The following is a 24,170-nucleotide window of genomic DNA, read 5'->3' as shown; positions in this document are numbered from 1 at the left end:
GGTTAGAGATAGAAGGAACTGCCGATGCTGGAGTCTGAGATAACACAGTGTGGAGCTGGAGGAACACAGCAGGCCCAGGCAGCATCAAAGGAGCAGGGAAGCTGATGTTTCTGGTCTGGACCCTTCTTCAGAAAAAAAAATTTCTGTTTCTAGCACCCAATAACCATGTTAATCATGTCTTTCTTTTCCTCGCTTTATTTCTCTTCCTGTACCTGATTTTACATTGAATTCACCCTCTCTAATCGATACTTCTTTCTCAGTCTGAAGCAGGGTTCAGACCCGAAAGGTCAGCTTTCCTGCTCCTCTGATGCTGCCTGGCCTGCTGTGTTCATCCAGCTCCACAGATACTTGGTTAGTTCAGTGTTTACTACTCACCCCTAGCTGCATTAAGAAGATGATTGTAGGCCTTGAACTGCTACTGTCTGTAACTTATGGCAGTTTGATACAACATTGTATCCTTTTAATGACATGATGCCGATCTGTGTGAGAAGGCAGTGGGTAGACAACCCAACTGGTTTGGGACAAGAGTCATGTAAATGTTGGAAATGGTAAGGATGACAGATTTAATCTTCCAAAGGAAATGATAACCCAACAGTTTCATTTACTGATTTTTTTTTCAACATTGCAGATGACACCAAAATTGGAGGTGTAGTGGACAGCAAAGAAAGTTGCCTCAGAGTACAACAGGATCTTGATCAGATGGACTGAGGAATAGCAGATGGAGTTTAATTTAGATAATTTTGAGGTGCTGCATTTTGGAAAGGCAAATCAGGGCAGGACTTATACACCTTAATGGTAAGGCTCTGGGGTGTGTTGCTGAACAGAGACCACGGAGTGCAGGTTCATAGTTCCATGAAAGTGGATTCGCAAGTAAATAGGGTAGTGAAGAGGGCGTTTAGTATACTTGCCATTATTGGTCAGTGCCTTGAGTATGGGAGTTGGACGTTATGTTACGACTGTGCAGGACATTGGTAAGGCTACTGGTCTCCCTACTATAGGAAGGATGTTGTGAAACACTGAAAGGGTTCAGAAAAGATTTACAATGATGTTTCCAGGGTTGGAGGGTTTCAGGTACAGGGAAAGGCTAAATAGACTGTGGCTATTTTTCCTGGAGCTTCGGACCTGAGGAGTGACTTTAGAAGTTTATAAAATCATGAGGGGCATGGATAGGATATATAGAAAAGGTCTTTTCCCTGGAGTGGGGAGTACAAACGTTGAGGGAATAGGTTTAAGTTGAGAGGGGAAAGATATAAAAGGGATGTAAGGGGTAACTTTTTCACACAGAGGGTGATGCATGTATGGAATGAGCTGCCAGAGGAAGCGATGGAGGCTGGTACAATTACAACATTTAATAGGCATCTGGATGGCTAAAATGCTGCTTTTGGTATCAAGGGTAGTCCCTTTCACCCCAAGAGATACCAAACTAATTACAGGACCTTCAAAAATGCAGTGTGCGAGGCAAAGGTACAATATAAGAGACCATCAACTAACATTAGAGGGAATCTAAAAGTCTTTTTCTATGGGCATACAAATAGTGAAAGGGTAACAAGATGAGGGCTGAGGCAGATAAGGGATGAAAAAGACTACTGAAGTAGTGGGCATGACCAAGGTATGAAATGAATATTTTGCATCTGTCTTTAACAAAGAAGACATGTTTCCAAAGTCACAGAGCTAATTGAGACACTAGGCACACCATGGGCTTTAGCCATTTTTAAGAAAGCAGCTCATTGCTGCCTCTAGAGGCAAATAGGGATGGGCTATACCTACTGGTTTAGCCTGCTATTCCCACATCCCATGAAGGAATTTTTAAAAAAGCTGTCTTCCAAAAGTGCTTTTGTCAAACTGCCACAAAATAGTACAGTTGAAACACATGCAATGAAAGAGGCAATGGTAATACAGATACATAGTTGGCTGAATGGGAGGGAAAAATAGGGAGTAGAAGTAAACAGTAACTTCTTGGACACATCAAAATTTGTGGATGATACGAAATGCAAACATGTTGTAAACTGTAACACGGATAGAGATAGACTTCAATAGGATATGACTAGACTGTGGAATCAGTGAATATGTAGCAACTGAAATGTAATAAAAAGAAATTTTGGTAGGAAGGACTAGGAGAGGTAATATAAATGAGAGAATATAAATGTAAAGGGAATGTAGCAATAGAGACACATGGGATTATATGAGCACATTGAAAGTGGCAGGGCAGGTTGTAGAAACAACTAAAAAAAGCATTTTATAAATGGCATAAAGGAAACAAAGGAAATCATGCTGACCCCTTATAAAGGACTTAAAAAAAGATTAATGAACTGCAGATGTTGGAAATCTGAAACAAAAAATAGAAATTGTTGGGGAAACTCAGCAGGTCTGGCAGCATTTGTGGAAAGAAAGCAGAGTTAATGTTTTGGGTCTAGTGATCCTTCTTCTGAACCTTCTGGTTTGCCAACAACTGGAGTATTATATCCAGTTCTGGACACTGTACTTCAGAAATGTGACAGCTTTAAAGAGGATGTCAAAATTAAAGAGAATGGCTCCAGGAATGAGGGACTTTAGTTCCATGGAGAGATTCGCAAAGCTGGGTTGAGAGGACACTTGACAAAGGTGTTCCAAATCATGAGGGGTCTGGTTAAAGCTGATTGAGTATACTTTTATGTATCTCCCTTTGTGTTAATGATGGTTATATTGGCTGCAAAAACAAAGTTGATAGAAAAGCCCAGCAGGTGTGACAGCATCTGTGAAGGAAAAAAACAGAGTCAATGTTTCGGGTCCAGTGACCCTTCCTCAGAACTTAGAGAAGTAATCTTCCCCATGCACTGTGAGTAGGTCTGTTGCTACTTTCATCTAAGGAGTGGCTAGGACATCACGTAGATGTAGACACTCCCTGCACTGCTCAATTTGATACATTTGTCATGCTTCACATGTGTTCATGAGTCATTGAATTTTCTGATTCATCCCTTGCCAGTATGCTGACTCACATGCTAACCAACTTGTGTGTTCAATGCCCACATTCCCCTGGGGTAACATGGAGATGATGTCTTGATGAAATGGACTTGTCTGCCCTTGCACATGACTCGTTTGTTATTCACCAAGTATGTCTCTTATGCATGGCCAAAATTGTTTTGAGTACTACTTCAATACTGTCAGGTCATCACCCAACAATGCTCTTTTCAAACTCCTGTAGTTGCTTATCTTTGTCAGTGGTTGATTACAACTGTTTATACTGACTTTGGTCAGAGAGTAACAGTCCAACCTTGAGAGCATCTTCCAACTTTGCAGTCCAAAGCATCAATGTATAGATCAATGGGAATATTTGTCTGTACCTTAACAAGTTAATGCTGCAAATATGGCGGTGCATCCAGTAGTGGTTTGTGGCATATATCTAATGGTTTATGATCCATTTTCAATGGTGAACTTCTTGCCAAATAAGTGTGTTTTGAAGATGCATGATGCTAAATAGCAGAGCTGATGTCTTCCATTCAATATTAAAGTAGTTGACTTGCACAGTTGACAGGGTTTTCAAAGAGAGGGCAATAGGGTTTATTGGTTTTTTTTCAAGAGATACATGCCTTGACTTTTATGTGATGCATCCACTTCGAGAGTTGTGGCTTTCCTGGGGCTGTAATATTATAGAAAGCAGGATGTTGCTGACAGAACATGCATGAGTGAATCAAAGCTATATTGATGGTTATCTTATAACATCTAAGTGATATCAGAATCAAATTTCTCAAAGAAGACACCTGGTGTGTGCAGCTGGGAATATAGGGCAAGATTAAAATTTGAAAACCTGAAGCAACATTCCAGATCCTCTTTTATTTAATGTTGTCAGCACTTGTTTAAAATTATTGGGATGGACACCACAGGTGGAGAAAATGGACCGAAGAAGTTTGTCTGGCTGACATTGACCTGACGCTTCATTGCTGTTAAATATCAATCCTTGTTGTTGTGCTGCTGTCATCAGCAGATCAAAATTGTGGTTGTGCTTTTCCTTTGTCTCACTCACTGTCTTATCCATGACTGCAATATCATCAGCTATACAAATGAGGCACATTCTCAATCATCCTATCCCTGTGCTGTTGGTCATCCTGCCACTGCTAGACCATTGATATCAACCAATTAGATGGATTTGGGAAGCCAGGATGGGCTTGAGTATTAGAATTATGTTGTGATTCTGCAATGCACAGCTCTGTTGATCCAGTAGACACTGTTAGATAGTCTTCCACAAGCTGTACCATGGAAAACCACTTTCTGAGATAGATATCTTTTAGGATGCATAGTTGAAATATATTGGCATTAGCTCCTGTGTTTGCTTTAGCTTTTAGTATGTGTTGTCCTGTCTTTTCAGGCCATGTGATGCTAATGGCTGTAAAGGCTTCTGATAGTCGTATTGTCTTTGAGGTCAATAATATCAAAAGCTTGATCATATTTTTAGATTTTTCTTTCAGTTGATTGACTCTGAACCTTCATTGAATTGTTTTTGTTTCTGTTTGTGCATCTTAACAATTTCCTTGCTGCCTGTGCTGTGATGTTGTACTGCTTGTTGTCTGCCTGTTTTGTTCTGGCATGGCCTTTTGGGCATGTACAAGAAACCTGATTCCAATGTTCCTTGGTGGCACAGATATCACAAAAAACTGGACAGCTTATTGCGAGGTGTTAGATACCACATCTGTCGCAGATTTTATTTATGCCTCACAGTGATAGCGTTGGCTGCATCTTAAACATGTAATTGTTGTCAATCTGCTACTTATTTCATACTTAGTATTATTCTTATGTCCATCCTTTTTTTTGAGAGGACTTGAATATAAAAGCAGGGGTGTACTACTGAGGCTTTATAAGGCTCTGGTCAGGCCACATTTGGAGTATTGCGTGCAGTTTTGGGCCCCATATCTCAGGAAGGATATACTGGCCCTAGAGTGAGTTCAGAGGATGTTCATGAGAATGGTCCCAGGAATGGAAAGCTTAATTTATGAGGAACGTTTGAGGACTCTGGGACTATACTCATTGGAGTTTAGAAGGATGAGGGGGATCTAACTGAAACTTTCAGAATACTGAATGCCCTGGACAAAGTGGATGTTGGGAAGATGCTTCCATTGGTTGGAGAGACGAGGGCCCGAGGGCACAGCCTCAGAGAAAGGAAAGACCTTTTAGAATGGAGATAAGGAGAAACTTCTTCAGCCAGAGAGTGGTGAGTCTGTGGAATTCACTGCCACAGAAGGCTGTGAAGGCCAGGTCATTGAATATATTTAAGACTGAGATAGATATGTTCTTGATTATCAAGGGGATCAAGGGTTACGGGGAGAAAGCAGGAGAATGGGGTTGAGGAACTTATCAGTCATGATTGAATGGCGGAGCAGACTCAATGGGCCGAATGGCCTAATTTCTGCTCCTATGTCTTATGGTCTTATGGTCTTATCCTCTAGAATTTTTTTAAAAATTCATTCATGGGATATGGGTCTTGCTGGCTGGGTCAGTATTTATTGCACACCTCTAGTTGCCCTTAAGAAGCTGGTGGTGAGCTGCTTAATTGAACTGCTGTAGCCCATGTGCTTTAGGGACCCACAATGCCCATGGAGAGGGAATTCCAGGATTTCTAACCCAGTGACACTGAAGGAACGGCGATACATTTTCACGTCAGGGTGGTAAGTGGCTTGGAAGGGAACTTGCAGACTGTAGTGTTCCCATGTACCTGTTGTCCTTGTCCTTCTGGATGAAAGCAGTCATGGGTTATAAGATGCTGTTTGAGGGTCTTCAGTGAATTTCTGCAGTGCTTCTACTATGCCCCTACTGAGCTTCGGTAGTGGAGGGAATGGATGTTTATGGATGTGGTGCCAATCAAGCGGGCTGCTTTGTCCTGAATGGTATCAAGCTTCAAGTGTTGTTGGAGCTACATCCATTTAGTGCCTTGTAGATAGTGGACAGGAGTCATTAAGTGAGTTACTTCCTGCAATCTTCCTAACCTCTGATCTATTCTTGTAGCCACTGTTTATGTGGCAAGTCTTGTTGAGTTTCCAGTCAATGGAAACCCCAAGGATGTTGATAGTGGGGGGATTCAGTATGGTAACACTATTGAATGTCAAGGGGTGGTCATTGTCTGGCATCAATGAATGGTCCTTTTTGTGCACAGGATGTCTTTCCTAGAAACTTTATTATTTGTAAAGATGATGACTAATTCAAATGAGCCTCTCTGCTAATTCTTCTTTGGAAATGCCATACTTATGACCTTTGCTGTGATATTTTACAATAAACTGATGGATCGACAGTTGGTTTGCAGTTTGTATGATAGGAGTAATAGTCTATTAACACTGAAGTCAATTATTACCTTGAGCTACGCTTCAAGAACCTTGCAGATCTTTTCTGAATTCTTTTCTGTGTTAATTCTGCAAAGACCCTCCTTTGCCAAAGGTGAGAAAGACAATAGAACTGCATAGGCTGTTTTGAACAGTTGAAATTCAGTAAGGATGTCACTGGATCTGCAATCCATAATGACGTTTCTGCTATCCCTGATTCTGCCTTTAAAAATTACAATATACTGCATTAAGATGCATATTCCTGAATTTGTCAGTGTAAATTTGAAATTGATCTTATGAGAAACTGTTATTAATGTATCAAAAGCCAGGAACAAAACATTCTAACTTTCTAGATTTCTGTCCTTCATGGCATTGGTCTTGTGTTCCAGCTCAAGGGTGCACTTCAGCCTTCTTGTTGTCTTTTTTTGAAATTCATTTTATCATGAAAGAATTTACATTCTAATGAAAATCCCCATGTCCTTGGTAGGAAATGCCCTGTGTACAGATCTATATGTTTGTCCGTACTAACAGAAACTGATGCTGCTTACGAGTGAGAAACTCTCCCTTTGTTTGAATCCTCTGATGTCCAATCTTAATTTTCTAAATTTCTCCCACCAAGGTGTTGGAGTATTTTTATAGATAGCCACCGCTGCCACCATGGCGCGAGTTCGTACCCTTTTTATGTATTCTCTCATAAGACATAGGCATTGATAACTGCCTAGCATTTATTGCCTGGCCCTAGCTAACATTGGTAGTACCTAATATAGCAGTGCTTGTTATCTTCCATAATCTAAGAAACTGGTACAAAAAAAATTCAAAGCTGTTTATTACAATTATTATGTAATATCATTACATTCCTGAGGCACACAAGTGTCTAGGTTGATATTAATCTATTAGGTAACAACTGCGCAGCATGCCTTCAGTGGTGTGTCATACTTCAAGTGAATACTAAAATAAGCATGGGCTCTTTATATCTTCAGGTCACATGTTCTGTTATAGTGATGTCATGGCCATATGTCTTCGAGCTATACTGACCGAGAGACGTAACACAACACCGTATAAGAATCAGAGAATACTGATTTAAGGTAATTGGGAAACATTAAAAGGGAACACTTTTAACAGTCCAAAGATGTGCAGATCAGGTGGATTGGCCATGATAAATTGTCTGCAGAATCTAGGGAAGTGCAAGCTAGGTAAATTAGCAATGCTAAATGTGGGTTAATGGGGATAGGATGGAGGTGCTGGGCCTAGGTCTGGGCGAGATGCTCTTCAGAGAGTCGGTGGGGACTCGATGGGCCAAATGGCCTCTTTCTGCCCTGCAGTGATTCTACAATTCTATGGACACAACAACACAAAGAAATTATCCCGATTTCCTCTGTATACTCTTAAAAGCAGTTATATCCTTTATTTAAAAAGAACTACAATATTGATGAAGAAGACAGTCTGTTGTGTTTTACTGGTACTGCATCCAACTTGGAAAAGCTTTCAGTTGTCCATCACTTCAGCTAAAAATTCCAGGGCTCTTTCTTTTAAATGCTGGCCTAGTCAGCAACACCCAAAATCCCAATACACATATGTAAAACATATACTATTTTAAATTCCCAACCAGAAGATGGTTTGATGCATCAATCTGTATGTACTGAACAATTTCCAAGCATCAGCTTACTTCATCCAAATCCATCTTGATTTGGATGTGGGTTCCAGTTGTGCCATTTCTGCACTTTTTCGCTGTTTAATACATCTCTGCAATGTCAGCATTGATCTTTCTGAAATGTTCAAAAAATTGTATTTCTAGGAGGCATGAGGTAACGCATACCCTCTGAGTCTGCAGGAATGACAGAACCAATATCTGTAGAGAGGGGCTGGGTGAGTTATATGTGATTTGAAGGTAGAATCAATCTCTCATCTCATTCTACTGACTTATTGTCACAGTCTAGTGAAGAAGGTCAAGATCTTGAGGGCATGGATACTTTGGAAACAAAGTACGAGGATATCATTAAGCACGGCTTCTTATGGCCTAAGCAATATTAAAAGATCAGTTAGAAGGGGCAGCATATGAACCGGGTTCGATTCCACCCTTGCGTGACTGTCTGTGTGAAGTTTGCACATTCTCGTGTCTGCATGGGTTTCCTCCTATAGTCCAAAGATATGCAGATGAGGTGGTGTGGCCATGCTAAATTGCCCATAGTGTCTAGGGATGTGCAGGTGAGCTGGGTTAGCCCTGGGAAATGCAGGGTTATAGGGATAGGGTAGAGAGGTAGATCTGGGTGGGATGCTGTTCGGAGGATTGGTGTGGACTTGGTGGGCTGAATGGCCTGTTTCCACAATGGAGGATTCAATTTGATTCTATTCTAAAATGTTAATTTTTACCAATATCCATTTGCCTTAATTTGAACTGTTTCTCAGGGGAATGTGCGTATGTGAGTGTAGACTCTAAGTTGGTCCAAAAAGGGATCATCCACTGATAGTAGACTAGATATAGGCAGCATATTACAAACTAAGAGTTGGTTACTTTATTGCATCACCTACATATTGCAATCTCAGCCTCCCAAAACGAAGTTAAATACCATTTCACTTATTTCATCTTGACCTGAGTGAGGCCAGATTAATAATATTTGATAAGTCTTGCTTTTTTGTCATGCCATTCTAAATTTCCTGCAATAGTAATGGGGGAAAATTGTGCTCTGGATCAATTTTTTTTAGTGCCTTCTAATGGGAAATAAATTTTGAGGAAGCACTGTCACACTTCTGAAGGAGTACCATTTTGAGTATTGCTGAAAAAACAGTCACATTGCTTCAATCATCAGGGAAAAAGGCAAGAATGCCAAATTACAAACAATTTATGCTGTAGGAACAAAATGTATGAATAGGTTGACAAGTTAATTCTGCTTGGCCAAAATTGTTGCCATAGGAAAAGCACTGGGACACTATTCCTTGCCTAAGGTCCCAAGTGAAACTGTGCAAATCCTGAACATATTCCTTTAGTTTGTGCAGAACAGATCCCTGTGTGTGAATGCACACCAGAGAAAACAAGCCACTTGAGTTCATAACAAAAGCAACGGAAGCCATTGTCAGACAGCCATGAAACCCTTTGGTTTTATATTTTTTTTGTGTGTGTTTGTTTACTTATCCTTCACAAGGCTATAGCTTAGGAAGTCGAAAGCAGCTGGGCTCTCATCCAGCCTGCTTCGGAAGGCTGTGTCAAACCAGTCTTGACAGCTGGCTACAGCATCTCAGCATGAGCCTGGGCAGACTGGCTGTGTGGCAGTCATGTGACACCGGGCAGAGCAACGGCAGTAAAGTAGACTCCCACCCACTCCGGGAGAAGATAGCATGTACTTTTCCCACCATAGTGTTGCCCCGTTACCACCCTTGACAACAGTTATTGGCTCGGCACCAAGAGGACAAGAGTCAAATCTGTATCAACTAACCACAAACTTTATTAGTTTACTTAAAACAGACATACAATTCATACCATTTGGTTAAGAAAAGGTTAGCAGCAGGCATGCAATTCATGCAAGGCTAAAATCCAAGCGCACACACATCAGTTTTCAGTGATGTTCCTTGAACGGTCAATAAAAATAAAGGCTAATACCCAAAAATAGAAGCTCACGTCGGCCAGGTGATTTCTCCCAGGTATTGGGGTTATCTCCATGCTGTCAAGCGAGGGGTCCACAATTTCAAGGTTCCACAAGGTTGATCTCCAGAGTTTTCGCTGCTGGCACACTGAAATCCTTCATTTTTTTGTCCTTTTTCCCTATCTTTCTGAGCTGCGGTGTCTTGTCCTTGTTAGTTCTTAGCTCATCTGACGAGCCGGTGTCTTTCCAGTACGGGTTCACTCCAAGGACGCCTTTAGGATTACATCATTATTCTTCCTCCAAATAAGGATTTGCACTCCATGCCACCCTCAGAGCTGAACCGGTTCAAACCAACCAAAGCCAGCGGCTGGGACTTGGGTAACTTCAATCCCCAAGCTTGCTGTTTTTATGTGTGAGCAGCGCCTGGCTAACAACGACATAGCTGTGCTTGCTGGGCAGTACCCAAGAAAGGAATGCAAGAATGATGTGGCATTCATTTTGTCAACAAGGGAGCCAAAACCAAGATGTCAGCTACTTGAGCTTCTAGACCAGACCCAAAAGCTGTCAGGAGAGCCTCCGTTGTATTATTGGGACCATTATGGCTTTCATGGAGCTGATTACCTGATCCATGTTGGATAGAATGGTGTCCATGTTTCATGTGAACCCTTGACACAGTTGCTGGACACAATTTCCCTATGTGCTGAGATAACATGTCACTGGTAAGGTGCAAGGTGTACCTTGCACTTTGGAAGATTGACATGAACTATTTTCAGAAGACTGGGCTCTCAAACCCAGAATCCTGTGCAACCAAACTACGACCCCAATGCCTTCACACTTGTGCCCAGTGATACACCGTATCAGACCCGTGTCCTACCCTGAGCTGCTAAAGAGCGTAGGGTGACAATATCTGAGCTGGTGTTTGTTATGGTCAAATGCCTTGGAAAAGGAAAATTTTTAAGAAGTGGTGCGAGACAGGACAGCCAGTTTTCTACCGAATGTTATTATGCACGACAGTCAATGGTTGAAGTCACTTCTGACCCTGACCTGCTGCCAGACCTGCCGAGCTTTTTCAGCAATTTCTGGTTTTGTTTCCGATTTACAGCATCCGCAGTTCTTTCGGGTTTTTTTTTAAATATGGGATTTTGTTATGTTTTATTAAATCGCTTTAACGGTTCTATAAACAATCAAAAAGAGAAAAGGCGCAGTAAGGGCATTTTGAAATCCCAGAGCAAGTGTTAAATTCCATCTTCTTAGCCACACATCATAAATAATGTGTTTATTCATAATTGATCTTTTCACAATCCCCTTTTCCCTGGGCAGGTACTGAGGTTCTCATGAGAGTGAGAGAGCACTTCTTTGTACAGCACTCAGTGATTTTCATACATATTTCATACCTTTTCAAAGTCAGTATGTTTCAAAGCCATCCAGCAATGACAGGGAAAATGGAGGCTTAATTCATTGATATTCATTCACCAGGTCAAAAATCACATGGCACCAGGTTATAATCCAACAGGTTTATTTGAAAACACTAGCTTTCTGAGCGTTTCTCCTTCTACAGGTGTGGTAAGGGAGGAGGTATTAAGACACAGAATTTATAAGTAAAAGATCAAAGGAACACACAACTGATGCGAATGTATTGAATAAACCTAAAATGGCTGGCTGACTCTCTCCTGTTAAATCTTTAATCAGTTAGAAAGGAGTTGCAGGTTTTGATTAATTAAAATGCAAATCCCCGAATATCTTTCAAGTCACTGCCCTGAGATAACTAAAGGTTTTATCAATGAATATTCCTGCTTCGGAAATAAAACCAGTCTGACTCCAAGTTAAAACATAGCCAACTCTAAATGCCCACTTAAAGTGCATTGTCTGGCCTGAGATGTCACCTCTTACTTTAGCTATCTCGGGGCAGTGACTTGAAAAAGATTCTGGGATTTGCATTTTAATCATTCAAAACCCCTGCAACTCCTTTCTGACTGATTAAAGATTTAACAGGAGAGAGTCAGCCAACCATTTTGGGTTTATTCAATACATTCACATCAGTTGTATGTTCTTTTGATCTTTTACTCATAAATTCTGTGTCTTGATGCCTCCTCTCTCACTACACCTGAGGAAGGAGCAATGCTCCGAAAGCTTGTGTTTTCAAATAAACCTGCTGGACTATAACTCTGGTGCCGTGTGATTTTTGACCTTGTCCAACCCGGTCCAACACTAGCACCTCCATATGATTCATTGACGAGTCACAGGAATTGGAGCATTTTTCTGTGGTGGCTCAGAGGGCTGTCAGAGGCATAGGAACAGCCTGTTATGCCATTCGATTAGGTCATGTCTGATGTTTGTGCGAAGAAAGAGCTAAAAAGTGATGATTGTAACCAGCAAGACTGATAGTGACTTTATATTTTCCGCCAGTTTGGAAAGAGATCAGTCTCCCTGCTTCCATTTATCACCAGCTTCTGTCAACCATCAACAGCGAGCTGCCAAATCCTCCAGCAGTTTGCAAAAGTGAAATAGTGCATTTCCGCTGTCACCAGGCTCATCAGGTGAGTTTCTATTTCTGTTTACGATTGATGGATGTTGAACATTAGCAGTAGTTTTTGGAACAAGAAAGCTCCTGAACCAATAAAGTATGATCGTCACTTCTAATGAGAATGGTGATGTTTGCTAGAAAGTTAAGTAGATAGGAGATGAATAGAATTTTTCTTCTATATCCATCATCTTGGAAAGGCCTTTAGCATGCCTCATTGTAATTAATGAATGTCCTATCAATTGACCCTTCCTCAGAATTTGACCTGAAACATTAACTCCGACTTCTCTCCACAAATGCTGCCAGACCTGCTGAGCTTTTCCAGCAATTTCTATTTTTGTGTCTGAATCCCAGGCTTTTTATTGATAGGGCATGGGTTGCAAAGCAAGGAAGTTTTGTTAAACTTGTATAGCACATTGGTTTGAACTCAGCTGGAGTAATTTGGCCAAGGTCTGCATTAAGCTCCATCCAATCTGAGGAGGTCGTAATGTCTTTGAGTGGAAAGTAAGCAGTGTAGCATTGGCTCCTGACGGCCTTTGTAATTATGCCTAATTAGTCAATGTAACTCTTGCCTACTATTATCACTAATAAACTATATTTTGTTAAAATAAGTGTTTTTGTCTTGTTAAGACTCATTGGTGGTTCATTTTCACTACTATTAACCAAAGAGGCTTGCACACCAAGTATAGAACAGAAGAATGGGGAGGTCTTGGGGCACGGTGGTAACATCCCTACTTTAGAACAAGGAGACTTGGATTCAAGTCACACCGGTTGCAGAGGTGTGTAACAGCACCTTTTCGATATGTTAGAAACATAGAATCCCTACAGTGTGGAAGCAGGCCATTTGGCCCATCAAGTCCACATCAACCTGCCAGAAGAGCATCCCAACTAGATCCACCTCCTACCCTAGTCACTACAGGCAATTTAGCATGGCCAATCCACCTAACCTGCACATCTTTGGACTGTGGGAGGAAACCGGAGCACCCGGAGGAAACCCACACAAACACAGGGAGAATGTGCAAACTCCGCACAGACAGTCACCCAAAGCTGGAATTAAACCTGGGTTTCTGGCGCTGAGAGGCAGCAGTGCTAACCACTGAACTACCGTGCCGTGTTGGTTAGAAAGTATCTGGAAAGGAGGACTAGTGGCAGCTCTATAACCCAACTACAAACCACCAGTAATTGGTATCAGAACATATAGCAGATAGAGGTATTGAAAATTCTGAGGGATTTGGATAGTGTAGGCACTAAAAACTGTTCACATGGTGGAAGAAGGACACTTGTTCACAGTGAATGGCTAGGATTTAGTAAATGCTGCTTCAGAATATGGTGGAGGCAAGGTTGACTGAGGCATTCAAAAGGGACTTGGTTAGTTATCCACAAAGCAAACATGAGGGTTATGAGGAGGGGAACATCTGTGAACTGATGTTTTAGAGGCCTGGTGCAGACACAATGGGCAGAATGGCCTCCTCCCATGTTGTAACAGCTCTGTGATTCTGTGACCTGGCTTACAGCTAATGCTGGCCCATAAGTGTGGCTGAAAATGTCAAACATGTCACAATGCATCATCAGCTCAGCACTAGAGATTAGCTAAATGTAGCCTGAGTGCCTTGCTCCAACTGACAAGAATAGCAATGATGCAAATGAAAAGTAGACCTAAAATCAGTGAGACAATTCACTGCTCTTTAACTTGTACATGAATCGTCAGACAATTCAAATGTTCCCAGATTTTTTGTCTTTTCTTCTTATAAATGGTATCTGTAAAAATATCCTGGGCTCAAGATGATGCTTAAAGTCCCCTGACTTAAGTGAGCAATGGATACAGTTCACCAACTCACCCAAAGTATATTTGACCCTATCTTTTCATAGCAGGTTCAAAAACAAGAAGATCTTTCTCTGAATGTTTCTCATGCTTTACTGTCAGCCATGACTTGTGTGGTTCTGTCACCTTTGAGTCAGGATCTTTTTGAGTTCAAACTTTCCTCAAGAGACTTGAACACAAAAATTGATGCTGTCACACCAGTCCATACTGAAGGAGTGATACACTGTCGGAGACACACCATCCTTCACATGAGCTGTTAAAACTATAGATCAATAATCTTGAATTGGTTTAAAATACCATGAGCGTTATTGCAGAGCAAGGAAATTCTCTGTGGTGTCAGGGATAATTTATATCCTTCAATCAAAGTCACCAGTATAGATAATCTAGTCTCGTCACTGTGTGTGGGAGCTGGCTGTGTGCTGCATCTCTTAAATTAGAAGAGTGATTATATGTCAAATGTGCTGAATTAAATATAAAGCACTTCAGAACATCCTGAGGTTATGAAAATTGCCATACAAATGCAAATCTTTCTTTTTTAACATTTGATTTGATTTATTGTAGTCACATATACCTAAGTACAGTGAAAAGCTTTGTTTTACGAGCAGTGCAAGCAGATCATAGCAAACAAGGACATACAGATCATTGAGTGCTCAGACAGACCAAGGCATACAAGGTTACGGCTCCACAGGAGGTGTGCAAAGCGAGATCAACATTAGCAAGGTTAACATTTTTTGAAGTTAGAGGGGCCCATTCAACAGCCTAATAACAGCAGGGAAGAAGCTGTTCTTGAACCTGTTCGTGCGTGTGTTCAAGCTTCTGTATCTTCTGCCTGACGGAACTGGTTGGAAGAGAGCATTATTTGGGTGGGAGAGGTCTTTGGCAGCCTTTCCACAGCAATGGGAAGTGTAAATGGAGTCCATGGACTGGAGCTTGGCTTACGTGATAGTCTGGGCTGTGCACACAACTTTCTGTAGTTTCTTACATGCTGGGCAGAGCAGGTGCTGCATCAGGCCATTATGCACCCGAATAGAATGCTTTCTGTGGTGCATATAAGTTGGTGAGGGTCCTTATGGACATGGACATGCAAACTCTTCTTTGCATCTCACTGAGGAATTGCACCATATCATTCTGTGGGACCCTAACCTGTCTTTAATTTTCAGATTCCTCATCCGCCAACAGCCCACAGGCTCTACAATCTGAGTTAAGTGACACCCCATCATGACTTTCTGATTCATTTTTCTTTCCCCGGTGACGTCATAGTTGTACAGATGGAAACAGACCCTTTGGTCCAACCAGTCTATAATCCCAAACTAAACTAGTTTACCTGCCTACTCCTGGCCCAAATCCCTCCAATCCTTTCCTATTCATTAACTTATCCAAAATTGTTAACATTATAATTGTTCCCACATCCTCCAGTTCCTCTGGCAGTTAATTCCACACCTTAACCATTCTCTGTGTTTTAAAAAAATCGCTCCTTGTGTCTTTTCAATGTTTCTCCTCTCACCTAGTTTTGAACTCCCCTCACTCTGGGGAAAGGGCCCTTGCTATTCACCTTATCTATGCCCCTCATGATTTTATAACTTATATAAGGTCACCTTTCAATCTCCTATGCTCCAGTGGAAAAAGCTCCCAGTCTACCCAGCCTCTCCTTATAACTCAAACCATGTCCTCTATTTGCTTTTGTCCCCCCAATCTCCCAATTTAATCAAAGCCCTTAAGCATTGCAAATATCAGCATTACATTTACATATGCATTTCTCCAGAGGATTTCTCATATTTGGAGAGATAGAGGACATTGCACATGTTATTTCTAAAAAGGGTTATGTGAGTGACAGCAAAAGTCAAAGTGGAAATGAAGAGGTTAGTGAAACCTTCAATTTGCATCAAAAGTTATTGACGTATAAAATAAAAATAGAAAATGCTAGAAAAAGCATTAGGCAGCATGGAAATGTTAATGTTTCAGGACATGTGAGCTTTCACCAAGAACTGGGAAAAGTTAGTGATGGCATATTTGGAGTAAGAGGTGGGTGGAAGAAGAACAAATGGAAGATCTGTCTCAGAATGAAAGACAGGGAAGATTGAACAACAGCAAAGTTAGGTTACCAGGTCATTGGGAATGGAGGTGGAGCAAGAAAATGGAACAAAGAAATAAAAGATGTGCTTAGATATGTGCTCCTCACAGGAGAGAAACAAACAAAGGAAATAAAATGAAGACAAGAATTTGCAGTCTGAAGTTATTGAACTCATTGCTGAGTCCAGGGGGTTGTAAAGTACCTCAATAAAAGAAAAAGTACCATTTCTGAAACATTTTGTTGAATTTCACTGGAACTGTGCAGCAAACCAAGGACAGAGATGTGAGTGTGCAAGCAAAATGCCAAATTAAAATGAGAGGCAACTGGGACCTTAGGGTCACAAAGCACACCTCCATTTTGTCCGTTAAGTAAGGTGGTCACATTGTCTGCCTTTTTGTCCCCATAACGTGGAGGATCCCACATTGTGAGCAGGGAATACAGTAAATTAGTTTAAGAGAAGTTACATGTCAATTTCTGCTTCACCTGGAAAGAATGTTTTGGGCCATGGATGGTGTGGAAGAGCAGAGATAAAACATCCTGTTTTGCCTGAAAAAGTGATATGGGAAAGAGATGGGGTATTGGGGATGAACTGAAGAGTGAACTAGTGTATCATGGAGGGAAATACTGAAAGGAAAAGATGCGTTTTGTGATAGCTCCTCTCTTAGGCAGTCCCTCATGGTCAAGGCCAACTTGTTACCAAACTAAAAATGAGTCCTCAGGTGAACGAAGAGTCAGATGCTTGACTACAGTCTCTTGTCATAGATAGGGGAGATGATGGTTGGGGAAGTAGGAGGGGGGGATGACCAGGCTGTCAGCCCTCCTTTCTCTGTTGATGCTTGACTTCTGTTTGCCATGTGATGAGACTCAAGGTACAAGGATATTTCCCAGATGCTTACTTTCTGCTCCAGACAGTTTTGGGCCAAGGCTTTCCACGTGTTGGCGGGAGTGTTGGACTTCTTCAAGGGCGCTTCAAGAGCGTTTCCTCTGGTGTCCTGGGGCTTGCTTGCCATGTTGTATCTCTGAGAAGAACACTTGTTTCAGGAGTTTTGTGTCAGGCTAGTGGACAGTGCGGCCTACCCTGTGGAGCTGATCGAGCGTGGTCAATGCTTCGATGCTAGGCACGTTTGGAGGCCAAGGGGTGACCTCAGAGGTTTATAAAATCACGAGGGGCATGAACAGGGTAAACAGACAAGGTCTCTTCCCTGGGGTGGGGGAGTTTAGAGAGCATAGGTTTAAGGTGAGGGAGAAAGATTTCAAAGGGAACTAAGGGGCAACTTTTTCACACAGATGGTGTATGGTATGAGCTGCCAGATGAAGTGATGGAGACTGGTACAATTGCAACATTTAAAAGGCAACTGGATGGGCATATGAATAGGAAGGGTTTAACAGGGCTATGGGCCACATGCTGGCAAATGGGACTAGATTTGCTTAAGATATCTGGTCGGCATGGACGAGTTGGACCGAAGGGTCTGTTTCCATGCTGCATATCTCTATGACTCTATGTTGGCTTGTGCTAGAATACTGGCATTGTTGAGCCTGTTGTGCCAATGGATATTCAACATCATGCTAAAGATGGTGTAAATGATCTATTGACTATGGAGGCAAGTGAGGTGGATTCAATTGTATTTCCAGAAGGAATGAAAACAGATGAAAGCAGAAGAAATGTTCCACATATCCCACAAACAGACAGGCATGGCAGAAGCACAGAGATCTGGGCTAGCTGCCCTATCCTTGTTTTTACGTTGATGTAGTCACTGGAGATTTCATTGGAGATTTGTTTTTATTCATATAACCATTTCCCTTCTCTAAAGCTGCCTTCTTGCTTATATATAGTTTTACTGATTCTTGTCTTCCAGGGTCATTGACGGATCTGATGGATCATTTTGGTGGCCACTATCTGGGTTTGTTTTTGTCATGAAGTGTTGAAAAATAAAATGTAAGGTCAGTATGGTAGAAGGAAAATTTTGACATGCCTCAAACAGGATTACGTCTGTTTGAAGCTGCCTCTCCCAACCAAGTTAGGAGAAGTGCATCCATTGTCAAACTTTATACAAATATTCACCTGAATGTTGCAGTTTTATTGTGGAAATTGTCTGTAAATCATCAAGCAGGAAGTGAAGGCTAAAGTCCAGCCTAAAGTATGCAGGGCACTCACATTGTTCAGTGCAACAGTGCCTTTGGAATGGCTCTCTAACCAAATGGCAGAATATATATACAATCACTGTTCAGCTCAGATTTACAAGCGGTGGACAAAAAGTACGCTAAACTATTATGTGGTGATTGTCAAGGGTGTTGACAGAGATGTCATTTAACTTACTTATGACAGCACATGAAAATAATTATTAGACTGTCTCTACTGAGAAAGATGTTGTGGACTAGTTTCTGTAATATTTCAGTTTTAGTTCATTTCTCCTTTTGCATAATCTTATTTTTTTTACAAATAGCTTTTGCTTTTCGATTTAGCCTGAATGCAATGATTCAACAGGCAATTTTTATGCTTTTCAAAGACGAGGTGTCCTTGTATTGTTATGTATGCCAAGTAGATGTCAGTCCTGTGGCATTTCTAAGAAGATTTTCTCGGCTATTGTTTGGTCTGCAGTTAATATTGGGAAACTATGCACCTCCAGCTGATGAATTTCCCTCTGTTAAATAAATCAATGGACAATCATGGCTTGGATTGCACTACTTCCTGACTCATGCTCCTGGTGTACGTTAGAATACTAACTCAGAAAATCTCTATTGCTGTTAAGACTCCTATAGAAGGAAATACAAATCTGACTAAGGGAACTACTGCCTTTATTGGGAATGTGCATATGGAGAAAGCCTGTAGACTTTGATTCTTTATGAAATATCCTCTAAAGGTGTACTGACCCTGTTTAACTTGAATAGGCAGTGTTTCTTTTGGGGACTGCAGACCCTCCAAGCAAAACAGATTCCACATCCAACCTCTCAATTTACTTATCCTCGAGCTTGAGAATTTATATTGCATCAAATGCCACCACGAATCCCTGCAGTGAGTTCTCAGAAACATGGTATGTCAAAATTAATTATTATTTGCTGTTAGCCAAGTGTTCAGTTTCTTTATTTCAGCAGGATTTCCATCAGTTTTAACTTCTTTTTCTTGAATGTGCCTCTTTTAAAAATAATCCGAATATGGTACATGTGAATAATAAATGAATCTTCCATAAAATATAAAGTAAGTCATTGCTGCAGTGAACATTAGTGTCAGCTTGCTTGATGGAGACAATCAATGACATTCTGTGTGCTGCTTGGTCCTTTGAGGTTTTGTTACATCAATTCTGTTGATTAAACCACGTGTACGAGATGATTATGAACAGGTTAAAGTGCATTTTGAACATTTACCCTGTGATACCCTTCCATAATTTTAAATTTAGAGATGTTCAGTCGAGTCCAAAATTATGGGATATAATACGAGACAGTCACTAATGAATGCAATAAGCAATTCAGTAGAAGCTGCTTGGCAGTTGGAACGTTGAACATGCTGCCACATCATGAGGTTTTGATGAACACGGATGCATTTAAGGGGAAGCTGGATGAACAGGAGACAGACAATAATAGAAGGATATGCAGTTAAGGTTCAATGAAATTGGGTGGGAGGAGGTTCATGTGGAGCTTTAACACTGGTACAGACCAGTTGATCTGAATGGCATGTTCCTGTTCTATTTTAAAAGTTTTTGCTTGTAATTTTACGAATGCTAGCTCAAGTGGCCTTCAACATGTGCTAACCTGATTGTGAAGCTTTTCTGTATATAGCTACTGTTCACGTCAGAGGGCTAAAAATGGACTTTGCTCTGACACATTAGCATCACAAATGGAAACGATAGAATTTGCTTGTGTGATTACTTTTATAATTGTGTACTCCTTTGATTTTAAACATTGTGTAACTTGCACCAGAGCTTCTGTGATGCGCTCATACCTGTATTATTCTAGTCTTCAGGCTCAATGTATAATGGTACAGCACAGAATCATTTGGCACACTGAGTCGCTTTTCAAGCATAATCCTATTGTTTGGAGAAATGCACTAAGTACCGGCTGGCTTGCCATAATTATGTAACATCTACCTTTGGTGTAAGTGCTTTTGTGTGCAGGCTGGGGCAGCCATGAAACACACACCACTTGGTACATGGTGTCAAGGATGGCACAGCTGAAAATGTGTGGAATTTCAGAGCTGTAATCTAGCCAGCAACTTTAGGAAATAACAAGTAGGAAGTAAGACCGAAGACAGTAGCCTGCAATTTTGAATTACTGGGTGAGTCACAATGTCTGCATATGTTCTACTCCTGCTGCGGAAATGAAAAGAGATTTGAAGCAGAATTGGATTTTATGCCCCATTCTTAGTGGTAACGAAATAATGACAAGATTAATTTTAAAAAACTTGAGCAAATAAGAGGAACAACCTTCCTATCAGTGCTAGGGAAACAGAGCTACAAGTTGTGTTGCAGCTTCGGAACAGAAAAGCCAATCTGGAGAAATTTTGCAGGATTTGAAAATACACTTTGAACCTCGTAATAATATTCCTTATGAATTGTATGCGTTCAACATCAAAGCTTAGGCGTGGTAGGGGAGCTATTGATTAGCATGTGACGACATTGATAAAACTAGCTGAATCCTGAGGGTTTGGGCAAATCCATCTAATCAGAGATAGCAAGAATTGCAGATGCTGAGGGGTCCTGACCCAAAACATCAACTTTCCTGCTCCTCTGATGCTGCCCGGCTTGCTGTGCTCCTCCAGCTCCACACTGTGTTGTCTCCATCTAATCAGAGTTAGGTTCCTCATGGGCTTAAGAGAGGTTGCCAAGAGCATATCTTTAAGAGTGGAGAAATACCCTCAAAAAAGCTATCAACATGTGCAGTGTCTGACAATGGAACTTTCTTGAACACAATGGAACACAATTTTGTTAATAAATGACCATTTGCTTTGTGACGATATACATTTAGGTAGTGTAGTAATTGGAACCAAGTGGATATTGTTGATTACCCACAGCCCACTGCGCACATGTAAAATAAGGGTGACGGGATACTGGCCTCTGTGCAGTTATTTAAGGTAACTTGTGTAACTTTAAGAGCCTTTGTGTGCAGTCCATGTCAGCTGTTAAACACACCACTTTGAACAGCCATTAGTCCCATTTCTCTGCATATTCCCTCTACCCCTACAACTGTGTTTTTTTCAGTCCTCAAGAACTTATCTAGTTCTCCTTTTTGAAGACTAGTATTGCACCTGTACCCAAATGTAAAGAGGCACTGCATTCCAAATTGTAAACACCCATTGGATACTTTTTCTCTCATGTCGCTATTTCTTTTGTCAAACACCTTAAACTTGTGCCCTTTCATTATCAATCCTTTAGCTATTGGAAATGGTTTTCCTTCAGTTATTCTGACTAATCTTATGATGATTTTACTATTAAATCTTCCCTTCGTCTACTCTGCTTGAAGAAGAGTAATTCCAGTTTTTCCAATCTATCGTTGAAACTGTAATCCCCAATCTCTGGAATAATTCCAGGGAACCTTTCTCCATGTTCTCTACCAAGACTTTATATCTTTCCAATTGTGTGATGTCCAGAATTAGAAACATTTGAACTGTGGGCTGTTTTACAGAATGTTTTACTTATTTGTGGCACACTTAAAGCCTATGCCACTATTTATAAAGTCTAGGATGCCATCTACTTGATTAACTACATTGTTAAACTGCCTTGTCACCTTCAAAAATCTGTGCACAAACACTCCAGTCTGTTTCTCCTTCAATGACTTTCTGATTGTACCATTTAGCATGTATAGTCTCTCCTTATTCTGCCAACATGCATCACCTCCATTTTCTGGAGGAATCCATTTTGAATTTCATGTGCCACATGCTTGCACATTCCAGCAGCTTATTGATGACCTCCTGAAGTCTATTACTATCCTTCTCACCACTTGCTACACTCCAAGTTTTGTGTCAACTTCAAATTTCAACTTTGTTCTCTATTGCCAAGAGGAAAATTGTATCAAAAAAGGTAGTGATCTTGTGAAGTGTTCAATTCTGGGCACTATTGTTTGGGAAGAATATGTGAAGACTTTGTGGAGGGGCAGAAAAGCATTAGTAGATTTTGTTATTGGTGTTTGGACTTTGCTAGGTCTGTACCCCTCGTTTTCTTACTATCACTGATCATCCACAGAGCTCTAGCATGGTTGCCTTCTTCCTCCTTCAATGAGAGTGTCGCCTGGGCTATACCCAAACCACGCTCTCTTTAAGATCGGCCCATTTTTCCATAACACTTTAACTCCCCAATCCTTGATGCTAGTTTACCTGGAAAAAGTTCATTCTTAACGCCACTTAAACTGGCCCTCCTCCAAATTGCTATTTTTATTTCTGTATTTTTTCCTTGTCCTTCTTTACGGTCACCTGCATAAACGTCAGTTATTCTCAAATAATGAGAGGACAATTTTTGAAGTACTCAGCAACGTAGTCAGCATTGGCCCAAAGGCAAGTTAACACTTCCTTGAGGAACTCCAAACCTGAAAGCCAAACAAGCATGTCAGTCTGCAGGGAGAAAAGGTGCTGCTTGGTGAGGGGAAGAAGAAAATATTAGGTATTTGAAATACAAGGTTGACTGATGAGTGACTGGCTTAAAAGAATAAAATAAGAGATTTTCAAGTGATGCAACAGATCATCCCAGTCAGAAATAAGGTATAAAGGGCAACTGTGTAAGTCCATTATAATACCATCACTGTACTGCAAATACAGCATGGGGGTCTTGTGGCTTTCAAAGAAGGTAAATCTTTCTTTATTTAAGCCTTAATTTTGCCTGTTTAAAGATAAGAGAAAATAGGACTTTTCTTATTTACTGTGGTCCAGTTATAACATGATCTAATTATAAACCCTAAAGTTTCACTCCTTGGAGCCTAACATCTGCATAATAACATTCTCCCACATTAAACATAATGAGTGCTGAAAAGAAGACAACATATTGTGGAAGTTTTTAGTTTTGAGCTCATTTGGGACAAATGCAAGAATCACAACAGCATGCTAAGGGGGGAAAGTGATCCTGGAGGTTTGGCAAAACAATTCCGAATGGATGAGGCATTGCTTTGGAGAAAACAACAGGGAAAAATAAGCTCCTCGAGCTCCTGGATAATTCAGCAAAAGTGCAAGGTTTGAACATATTCCTTTCATTTGAAAAGAATGGGCCCCTGTGTACTAATGTCTATCGCTTGTACTAGGCATAAGTGATCTATATTGAGTGATTATCTTAAATTGGTTGTAAGTGTATGCTACACTATCATAGAATCACATCCAACAATGAGAGGTTCACCAAAGGAGAACAATTGAGAGTATGTATAAATTGATGGGGGACAGGAAATCCTGGGGATATAGAATGTCAGAAACATTCAACAGGTACCTGGCTGAAAAGCAGCTTAACTCTCAGGGTGTACACCTGCAACAACCCATTCTTTGAGTCACTGCACAAGTTCAGGAGATGATCTAATTAAAATGTTTAAGACGATTAAACGCTAATTTAGTTGTGAAAACTGCCTGTCTTTTTTTTATTTTTGTGCTTTTTAAAACTCTGGACTAAAATGAGAAAGAACTGTTTTAAAAATCAGTCTTTTAAAGGATTGTTGCATGTTTTAAAAAGCAAGTAACCTGACACTCATGATAAGCATTGTGCTGAAAGCTGTTTGAACGAGCACTTACTGAAATGGCTGCCTCTCTGTCTGTCTCTCTTCCCCTGCTTTATTCTCTCTCTCTCTTCCAACCCCTTCTCTCTTTCTCTCTCTCTTACCCCCTGTGTCTCCCTCTCTCTTCCCTCCACCTCCTCTCTCTCTCTCTGCCCCCAGTCCTCTCTGCCCCCACTCTTTCTCCCCCTGCCCCACTCTCTCTCTCCCCCCTCGCTCT

This window comes from Rhincodon typus, chromosome 8 (assembly GCF_021869965.1).
Source record: "Rhincodon typus isolate 14 chromosome 8, sRhiTyp1.1, whole genome shotgun sequence".
In the NCBI taxonomy this organism is placed as follows: domain Eukaryota; kingdom Metazoa; phylum Chordata; class Chondrichthyes; order Orectolobiformes; family Rhincodontidae; genus Rhincodon; species Rhincodon typus.
Note: the sequence above shows the minus strand (reverse complement) of the source record.